Here is a 12,500-nt window from a genome sequence, read left to right as displayed (position 1 = left end):
TATTAGCTAGCAAACAACTGTAATGATGTATTAGCTAGCCAACAACCCTAATGATGTGTACTAGCTAGCCAACACCTGTAATGATGATGTATTAGCTAGCCAACAACTGTAATGATGTATTAGCTAGCCAACCACTGTAATGATGTAATGATGATGATGTATTGGCTAGCCAACAACTGTAATGATGATGTATTGGCTAGCCAACAACTGTAATGATGTATTAGCTAGCCAACACCTGTAATGATGATGTATTAGCTAGCCAGCCACTGTAATGATGTTGTATTAGCTAGCAAACAACTGTAATGATGTATTAGCTAGCCAACAACTGTAATGATGTACTTGCTAGCCAACAACTGTAATGATGATGTATTAGCTAGCCAACAACTGTAATGATGTATTAGCTAGCCAACAACTGTAATGATGATGTATTAGCTAGCCAACAACTGTAATGATGTTTTAGCTAGCCAACAACTGTAATGATGTATTAGCTAGCCAACACCTGTAATGATGATGTATTAGCTAGCCAGCCACTGTAATGATGTAATGATGTATTAGCTAGCCAACAACTGTAATGATGTTGTATTAGCTAGCCAACAACTGTAATGATGTTTTATTAGCTAGCCAACAACTGTAATGATGTTGTATTAGCTAGCCAACAACTGTAATGATGTGATGTTTTAGCTAGCCAACAACTGTAATGATGATGCTAGCCAACCACTGTAATGATAGTATTAGCTAGCCAACAACTGTAATGATGATGTATTAGCTAGCCAACAACTGTAATGATGTATTAGCTAGCCAACAACTGTAATGATGTTTTATTAGCTAGCCAACAACTGTAATGATGTTGTATTAGCTAGCCAACCACTGTAATGATGATGTATTAGCTAGCCAACAACTGTAATGATGTATTAGCTAGCCAACAACTGTAATGATGATGTATTAGCTAGCCAACCACTGTAATGATGTATTAGCTAGCCAACAACTGTAATGATGATGTATTAGCTAGCCAACAACTGTAATGATGTATTAGCTAGCCAACAACTGTAATGATGTATTTGAGAGGCAACAACTGTAATGATGTTTTTGAGAGACAACAACTGTAATTATGTATTTGAGAGACAACACGTGCTTATGTGTGCAAATGTATTTATGTTTTGCCCCATGGCTGTGCACATGTTGGTTTGAAAGTAGTTAGTTAATATCAGACATTACCTGTCTATAATAAAGTAGTTAGTTGATATTACAGACATTACCCGTAGTTAGTTGATATTACTATAATAAAGTAGTTAGTTGATATTACAGACATTACCTGTCTATAAAAAGTAGTTAGTTGATAATTAGACATTACCTGTCTATAATAAAGTAGTTGATATCAGACATTACCTGTCTATAATAAAGTAGTTAGTTGATATTACGGACATTACCTGTCTATAATAAAGTAGTTAGTTGATATTACAGACATTACCTGTCTATAATAAAGTAGTTAGTTGATATTACGGACATTACACTTTGAAGGTCATATCAGAGAATGATCTTGACCAAGGCCTACACATGTTTTTAGGATGCAGAAGAAGGGGAAAGAGACTGAAACAGCTCAGCCTGCAAGAAGCCAGACCCCAACTGTTTCCAAGGATGAAATCGCCCTGTAAGTCAATTCATTTGTTTATTATGTGTAGGTCTGAGCACTTTGAATCGCCATTTGCCTTTAATTAGTTGAATCGCCCTGTAAGTCAATTCATTTGCCTTTAATCAGTTGAATCGCCCTGTAAGTCAATTCATTTGCCTTTAATCAGTTGAATCGAATCAGTTGAATCGCCTGTAAGTCAATTCATTTGCCTTTAATCAGTCAATTCATTTGCCTTTAATCAGTTGAATCGCCTTTAATCTGTAAGTCAATTCATTTGCCTTTAATCAGTTGAATCGCCCTGTAAGTCAATTCATTTGTTTAATCAAGTCAATTCATTTGCCTTTAATCGGTTGAATCGCCCTGTAAGTCAATTCATTTGCCTTTAATCGGTTGAATCACCCCGTAAGTCAATTCACTTGTTTATTATGTGTAGGTCAGAGCACTTCGCTGCTCAGCTCAATTCAGTGCAGTTTACATGTTCACCAGTAGAGGTCACCACAGACCAATGCTGGGTGATTGTCGACTTCACTTTAAAGCCCTGTTCTTCTGTCTGTCCACGACTGCCATCAACTAAAGGTAGTGATGGGGGAAACAAAGCTTCCTGAAGCATTGAGGCTTTTCAGCCAATTGGGTCAAAAAATAAAAAGGTTGAATTTCCCTGGGCTTCATTATCCGGTGACAGTGCACTTTAGTGACATCTGCTGGTCAGCGATAAATAGCAACGTGTGATTCCTAGTTTTTCCCCCATGCTGATATTATCAAAACCCCGAAGCGCAGCGCTAAACTGTTGGTTTAGGTAGTCTATAGTCAGTTGGATTACCGGGTTAATAGCCTGTAGTCAGTTGGATTACCAGGTTAGTAGTCTATAGTTAGTTGGATTACCAGGTTAGTAGCCTCTAGTCAGTTGGATTACCAGGTTAGTAGTCTATAGTTAGTTGGATTACCAGGTTAGTAGCCTCTAGTCAGTTGGATTACCAGGCCTTAGTTAGCCTTAGTAGTCTATAGTTAGTTGGATTACCAGGTTAGTCAGTTGGATTACTATAGTCTATAGTTAGTTGGATTACCAGGTTAGTAGCCTCTAGTCAGTTGGATTACCAGGTTAGTAGTAGCTGTAGTCAGTTGGATTACCAGGTTAGTAGCCTCTAGTCAGTTGGATTGCCAGGTTAGTAGCCTAGTCAGTTGGATTGCCAGTTGGATTACCAGGTTAGTAGTCTATAGTTAGTTGGATTACCAGGTTAATAGCCTCTAGTCAGTTGGATTACCAGGTTAGTAGCCTCTAGTCAGTTGGATTACCAGGTTAGTAGCCTCTAGTCAGTTGGATTACCAGGTTCGTAGCCTCTAGTCAGTTGGATTACCAGGTTAGTAGCCTCTAGTCAGTTGGATTACCAGGTTCGTAGCCTCTAGTCAGTTGGATTACCAACCAGGATCACATCACCTTTCCCTTTGAAGCCTTCAACTTGACTATGGTTCTAAAACTGAATCGATGGCATTATTTAGGATGCTTAAAGGCGTATACTATACTAAATTAAACCAATTATTTGAACAAAACAGTTCAGAAGGTCTGGTTTTCAAATAAAACTATTTTCCAAATAGTTGACCTTTTATTTGACTAGGCAAGTCAGTTAAGAAAAAAATCTTATTTTCAATGACGGCCTAGGAACAGTGGGTTAACTGCCTGTTAACTGCCTGTTCAGGGGCAGAACGACAGATTTGTACCTTGTCAGCTCTGGGATTTGAACTTGCAAATCTTCCGGTTACTGGTCCAACGCTCTAACCACTAGGCTACCCTGGCTCCTCTACACTCTAACCACTAGGCTACCCTGGCTCCTCTACACTCTAACCACTAGGCTACCATAACCACTAGGCTACCATACCACTCTACACTCAACCACTAGGCTACCATACCACCTCTACACTCTAACCACTAGGCTACCATACCGGCCTACCACCTACACTCTAACCACTAGGCTACCATACTCTACACTCTAACCACTAGGCTACCCTGCCCACTCTACCACTAGGCTAACGGCCTCTACACTAACCACTAGGCTACCCTACCGCCTCTACACTCTAACCACTAGGCTACCATACCGCCTCTACACTCTTACCACTAGGCTACCATACCACCTCTACACTCTAACCACTAGGCTACCATACCACCTCTACACTCTAACCACTAGGCTACCATACCACCTCTACACTCTAACCACTAGGCTACCATACCGCCTCTACACTCTAACCACTAGGCTACCCTGCCGCCCCTACACTCTAACCACTAGGCTACCATACCGCCTCTACACTCTTACCACTAGGCTACCATACCACCTCTACACTCTAACCACTAGGCTACCATACCACCTCTACACTCTAACCACTAGGCTACCATACCACCTCTACACTCTAACCACTAGGCTACCATACCGCCTCTACACTCTAACCACTAACCACTAGGCTACCCTGCCGCCCCTACACTCTAACCACTAGGCTACCATACGGCCTCTACACTAACCACTAGGCTACCCTACCGCCTCTACAATCTAACCACTAGGCTACCATACCGCCTCTACACTCTTACCACTAGGCTACCATACCGCCTCTACACTCTTACCACTAGGCTACCATACCGCCTCTACACTCTAACCACTAGGCTACCCTGCCGCCCCTACACTCTTACCACTAGGCTACCATACCGCCTCTACACTCTAACCACTAGGCTACCCTGCCACTAGCCCCTACACTCTAACCACTAGGCTACCATACAGCCTCTACACTCTAACCACTAGGCCACTAGGCTACCAAGCCTCTACACTCTAACCACTAGGCTACCATACCGCCTCTACACTCTAACCACTAGGCTACCATACCGCCTCTACACTCTAACCACTAGGCTACCATACCACCTCTACACTCTAACCACTAGGCTACCATACAGCCTCTACACTCTAACCACTAGGCTACCATACCACCTCTACCCTCTAACCACTAGGCTACCCTACCGCCTCTACACTCTAACCACTAGGCTACCATACCGCCTCTACACTCTAACCACTAGGCTACCATACCACCTCTACACTCTAACCACTAGGCTACCATACCACCTCTACACTCTAACCACTAGGCTACCATACCACCTCTACACTCTAACCACTAGGCTACCATACCACCTCTACACTCTAACCACTAGGCTCCCATACCACCTCTACACTCTAACCACTAGGCTACCATACCGGCTACCATACCTCTACACTCTAACCACTAGGCTACCATACCGCCTCTACACTCTAACCACTAGGCTACCCTACCGCCTCTACACTCTAACCACTAGGCTACCCTACCGCCTCTACACTCTAACCACTAGGCTACCATACCGCCTCTACACTCTAACCACTAGGCTCCCATACCGCCTCTACACTCTAACCACTAGGCCACCCTACAGCCCCTACACTCTAACCGATAGGCCACCCTATAGCCCCTACACTCTAACCACTAGGCCACCCTACAGCCCCTACACTCTAACCACTTGGCCACCCTACAGCTCCTACACTCTAACCACTAGGCTACCATACTGCCTCTAAACTCTAACCACTAGGCTACCATACCGCCTCTACACTCTAACCACTAGGCTACCATACCGCCTCTAACACTCTAACCACTAGGCTACCATACCGCCTCTACACTCTAACCACTAGGCTACCATACCGCCTCACTCTAACCACTAGGCTACCATACCGCCTCTACACTCTAACCACTAGGCTACCATACCGCCTCTACACTCTAACCACTAGGCTACCATACCGCCTCTACACTCTAACCACTAGGCTACCATACCGCCTCTACACTCTAACCACTAGGCCCATACCTCTAACCACTAGGCTCTACACTCTAACCACTAGGCTACCATACCACCTCTACACTCTAACCACTAGGCTACCATACCACCTCTACACTCTAACCACTAGGCTACCATACCGCCTCTACACTCTAACCACTAGGCTACCATACCGCCTCTACACTCTAACCACTAGGCTACCATACCGCTCTCTACACTCTAAACCACTAGGCTACCATACCGCCTCTACACTCTAACCACTAGGCTACCATACCGCCTCTACACTCTAACCACTAGGCTACCATACCGCCTCTACACTCTAACCACTAGGCTACCATACCGCCTCTACACTCTAACCACTAGGCTCTACCACTAGGCTACCATACCCTCTACACTCTAACCACTAGGCTACCATACCACCTCTACACTCTAACCACTAGGCTACCACACTCTAACCACTAGCTACCATACTGCCTCTACACTCTAACCACTAGGCTACCATACCGCCTCTACCAACCACTAGGCTACCATACCGCCTCTACACTCTAACCACTAGGCTACCATACCACCTCTAACCACTAGGCTCCATAACCAACCACTAGGCTACCATACCGCCTCTACACTCTAACCACTAGGCTACCATACCACCTCTACACTCTAACCTCTAGGCTACCATACAGCCTCTACACTCTAACCACTGGGCTACCATACCACCTCTACCCTCTAACCACTAGGCTACCCTACCGCCTCTACACTCTAACCACTAGGCTACCATACCGCCTCTACACTCTAACCACTAGGCTACCATACCGCCTCTACACTCTAACCACTAGGCTACCCTACCGCCTCTACACTCTAACCACTAGGCTACCATACCGCCTCTACACTCTAACCACTAGGCTACCATACCGCCTCTACACTCTAACCACTAGGCTACCATACCGCCTCTACACTCTAACCACTAGGCTACCATACCGCCTCTACACTCTAACCACTAGGCTACCACCGCCTCTACACTCTAACCACTAGGCTACCATACCGCCTCTACACTCTAACCACTAGGCTACCATACCGCCTCTACACTCTAACCACTAGGCTACCATACCTCCTCTACACTCTAACCACTAGGCTACCATACCACCTCTACACTCTAACCACTAGGCTACCATACAGCCTCTACACTCTAACCACTAGGCTACCATACCGCCTCTACACTCTAACCACTAGGCTACCATACCGCCTCTACACTCTAACCACTAGGCTACCATACCGCCTCTACACTCTAACCACTAGGCTACCATACCACCTCTACACTCTAACCACTAGGCTACCATACCGCCTCTACACTCTAACCACTAGGCTACCATACCGCCTCTACACTCTAACCACTAGGCTACCATACCGCCTCTACACTCTAACCACTAGGCTACCATACCACCTCTACACTCTAACCTCTAGGCTACCATACAGCCTCTACACTCTAACCACTAGGCTACCATACCACCTCTACACTCTAACCACTAGGCTACCACACTCTAACCACTAGGCTACCATACCGCCTCTACACTCTAACCACTAGGCTACCATACCTCTAACCACTCTACACTCTAACCACCACTAGGCTACCATACCTCTACACTCTAACCACTAGGCCTCTACACTCTAACCACTAGGCTACCATACCACCTCTACACTCTAACCACTAGGCTACCATACCACCTCTACACTCTAACCTCTAGGCTACCATACAGCCTCTACACTCTAACCACTAGGCTACCATACCACCTCTACCCTCTAACCACTAGGCTACCCTACCGCCTCTACACTCTAACCACTAGGCTACCATACCGCCTCTACACTCTAACCACTAGGCTACCATACCGCCTCTACACTCTAACCACTAGGCTACCATACCGCCTCTACACTCTAACCACTAGGCTACCCTACCGCCTCTACACTCTAACCACTAGGCTACCATACCTCCTCTACACTCTAACCACTAGGCTCCCATACCGCCTCTACACTCTAACCACTAGGCTACCCTACCACCAATACACTCTAACCACTAGGCCACCCTACAGCCCCTACACTCTAACCACTAGATAGGCCACCCTACAGCCCCTACACTCTAACCACTCTACACTCTAACCCCACTAGGCTACCCTGCCGCCTCTACACTCTAACCACTAGGCTACCATACCACCTCTACCCTCTAACCACTAGGCTACCCTACCGCCTCTACACTCTAACCACTAGGCTACCATACCGCCTCTACACTCTAACCACTAGGCTACCATACCGCCTCTACACTCTAACCACTAGGCTACCATACCGCCTCTACACTCTAACCACTAGGCTACCCTACCGCCTCTACACTCTAACCACTAGGCTACCATACCACCTCTACCCTCTAACCACTAGGCTACCATACCACCTCTACACTCTAACCACTAGGCTACCATACCGCCTCTACACTCTAACCACTAGGCTACCCTACCGCCTCTACACTCTAACCACTAGGCTACCCATACCGCCTCTACACTCTAACCACTAGGCTACCATACCACCTCTACACTCTAACCACTAGGCTACCCTACCGCCTCTACACTCTAACCACTAGGCTACCCTACAGCCTCTACACTCTAACCACTAGGCTACCCTACAGCCCCTACACTCTAACCACTTGGCTACCACCCCTACACTCTAGCCCCTACACTCTAACCACTAGGCTACCATACCGCCTCTACACTCTAACCACTAGGCTACCATACCACCTCTACACTCTAACCACTAGGCTACCATACAGCCTCTACACTCTAACCACTAGGCTACCATACCGCCTCTACACTCTAACCACTAGGCTACCATACCGCCTCTACACTCTAACCACTAGGCTACCATACCGCCTCTACACTCTAACCACTAGGCTACCATACCACCTCTACACTCTAACCTCTAGGCTACCATACAGCCTCTACACTCTAACCACTAGGCCACCCTACCGCCTCTACACTCTAACCACTTAGCTCCCCTGCCTTGAATGAGATTCGACCTCACATCCCTGAAAGTTCCAGAGTTGCCCACTCTTCCTCCTGTGTAGAAAATCCTAACTAGATGTATAAGTATCCAGTAACTAGGTAACGAGATTCCAGTACAGGTGGGTGTTTGAAAGCAGCAACAGGAAGTTGTTCTTTAATGTTTTTGTTTTTTGTCTTTGTTTTAAATATTCTCTGTCTGTTGACAGGTTCCGTAACAGCGTGAGACAGAACGCCTGTGTAGAGATGCTGCGTGGAGGGTTCCACAGGTCAGAAACACACGCACACACACACACACACACACACACACACACACACACACACACACACACACACACACACACACACACACACACACACACACACACACACACACACACACACACACTTCATAACTAATTAAACACAGGTACACACTTCATAACTAATTAAACACACACACACGCACACACACACGCACGCACGCACGCATACACACAGACACACACACACACACACACACACACACACACACACACACACACACACACACACACACACACACACACACACACACACACACACACACACACACACACACACACTTCGTAACTAATTAAACACAGGTACACACTTCATAACTACACACAGGTACACACTTCATAACTAACTAAACACAGGTACACACTTCATAACTAAACACAGGTACACACTTCATAACTAATTAAACACAGGTACACACTTCATAACTACACACAGGTACACACTTCATAACTAACTAAACACAGGTACACACTTCATAACTAAACACAGGTACACACTTCATAACTAATTAAACACAGGTACACACTTCATAACTACACACAGGTACACACTTCATAACTAAACACAGGTACACACTTCATAACTAACTAAACACAGGTACACACTTCATAACTAAACACAGGTACACACTTCATAACTAAACACAGGTACACACTTCATAACTAACTAAACACAGGTACACACTTCATAACTACACACAGGTACACACTTCATAACTAATTAAACACAGGTACACACTTCATAACTAAACACAGGTACACACTTCATAACTAAACACAGGTACACACTTCATAACTACACACAGGTACACACTTCATAACTAATTAAACACAGGTACACACTTCATAACTAAACACAGGTACACACTTCATAACTAAACACAGGTACACACTTCATAACTAAACACAGGTACACACTTCATAACTAAACACAGGTACACACTTCATAACTAACTAAACACAGGTACACACTTCATAACTAACTAAACACAGGTACACACTTCATAACTACACACAGGTACACACTTCATAACTAATTAAACACAGGTACACACTTCATAACTAAACACAGGTACACACTTCATAACTAAACACAGGTACACACTTCATAACTAAACACAGGTACACACTTCATAACTAAACACAGGTACACACTTCATAATTAATTAAACACAGGTACACACTTCATAACTAAACACAGGTACACACTTCATAATTAATTAAACACAGGTACACACTTCATAACTAATTAAACACAGGTACACACTTCATAACTAAACACAGGTACACACTTCATAACTAAACACAGGTACACACTTCATAACTAATTAAACACAGGTACACACTTCATAACTACACACAGGTACACACTTCATAACTAATTAAACACAGGTACACACTTCATAACTAAACACAGGTACACACTTCATAACTACACACAGGTACACACTTCATAACATAACTAATTAAACACAGGTACACACTTCATAACTAACTAAACACAGGTACACACTTCATAACTAATTAAACACAGGTACACACTTCATAACTAAACACAGGTACACACTTCATAACTAAACACAGGTACACACTTCATAACTAAACACAGGTACACACTTCATAACTAAACACAGGTACACACTTCAAAACTAAACACAGGTACACACTTCATAATTAAACACAGGTACACACTTCATAACTAATTAGACATACACACTTCATAACTAAACACAGGTACACACTTCATAACTAACTAAACACAGGTACACACTTCATAACTAAACACAGGTACACACTTCATAACTAATTAAACACAGGTACACACTTCATAACTACACACAGGTACACACTTCATAACTAAACACAGGTACACACTTCATAACTAACTAAACACAGGTACACACTTCATAACTACACACAGGTACACACTTCATAACTAATTAAACACAGGTACACACTTCATAACTAAACACAGGTACACACTTCATAACTAAACACAGGTACACACTTCATAACTACACACAGGTACACACTTCATAACTAATTAAACACAGGTACACACTTCATAACTAAACACAGGTACACACTTCATAACTAAACACAGGTACACACTTCATAACTAAACACAGGTACACACTTCATAACTAAACACAGGTACACACTTCATAACTAACTAAACACAGGTACACACTTCATAACTAACTAAACACAGGTACACACTTCATAACTACACACAGGTACACACTTCATAACTAATTAATCACAGGTACACACTTCATAACTAAACACAGGTACACACTTCATAACTAAACACAGGTACACACTTCATAACTAAACACAGGTACACACTTCATAACTAAACACAGGTACACACTTCATAATTAATTAAACACAGTTACACACTTCATAACTAATTAAACACAGGTACACACTTCATAACTAAACACAGGTACACACTTCATAACTAAACACAGGTACACACTTCATAACTAATTAAACACAGGTACACACTTCATAACTACACACAGGTACACACTTCATAACTAATTAAACACAGGTACACACTTCATAACTAAACACAGGTACACACTTCATAACTAAACACAGGTACACACTTCATAACTAAACACAGGTACACACTTCATAACTAAACACAGGTACACACTTCATAACTAATTAAACACAGGTACACACTTCATAACTACACACAGGTACACACTTCATAACTAATTAAACACAGGTACACACTTCATAACTAAACACAGGTACACACTTCATAACTACACACAGGTACACACTTCATAACTAATTAAACACAGGTACACACTTCATAACTAACTAAACACAGGTACACACTTCATAACTAATTAAACACAGGTACACACTTCATAACTAAACACAGGTACACACTTCATAACTAAACACAGGTACACACTTCATAACTAAACACAGGTACACACTTCATAACTAAACACAGGTACACACTTCAAAACTAAACACAGGTACACACTTCATAATTAAACACAGGTACACACTTCATAACTAATTAGACATACACACTTCATAACTAAACACAGGTACACACTTCATAACTAACTAAACACAGGTACACACTTCATAACTAAACACAGGTACACACTTCATAACTAATTAAACACAGGTACACACTTCATAACTACACACAGGTACACACTTCATAACTAAACACAGGTACACACTTCATAACTAACTAAACACAGGTACACACTTCATAACTACACACAGGTACACACTTCATAACTAATTAAACACAGGTACACACTTCATAACTAAACACAGGTACACACTTCATAACTAAACACAGGTACACACTTCATAACTACACACAGGTACACACTTCATAACTAATTAAACACAGGTACACACTTCATAACTAAACACAGGTACACACTTCATAACTAAACACAGGTACACACTTCATAACTAAACACAGGTACACACTTCATAACTAAACACAGGTACACACTTCATAACTAACTAAACACAGGTACACACTTCATAACTAACTAAACACAGGTACACACTTCATAACTACACACAGGTACACACTTCATAACTAATTAATCACAGGTACACACTTCATAACTAAACACAGGTACACACTTCATAACTAAACACAGGTACACACTTCATAACTAAACACAGGTACACACTTCATAACTAAA

The 12,500-nt window shown here is 43.0% G+C and overlaps 1 pseudogene; it reads left to right on the top strand.

Annotated features, from left to right (window-relative positions):
• LOC135510200 (tetratricopeptide repeat protein 29-like) overlaps positions 1-12,500 on the top strand; it is a 28,240-nt pseudogene that overhangs the window by 5,469 nt on the left and 10,271 nt on the right.

This window comes from Oncorhynchus masou, chromosome 23 (genome assembly GCF_036934945.1).
Source record: "Oncorhynchus masou masou isolate Uvic2021 chromosome 23, UVic_Omas_1.1, whole genome shotgun sequence".
Taxonomy (NCBI): domain Eukaryota; kingdom Metazoa; phylum Chordata; class Actinopteri; order Salmoniformes; family Salmonidae; genus Oncorhynchus; species Oncorhynchus masou.
The sequence above is the reverse complement of the archived record's forward strand: the minus strand, read 5'-3'. Positions and strand labels throughout refer to the sequence as shown.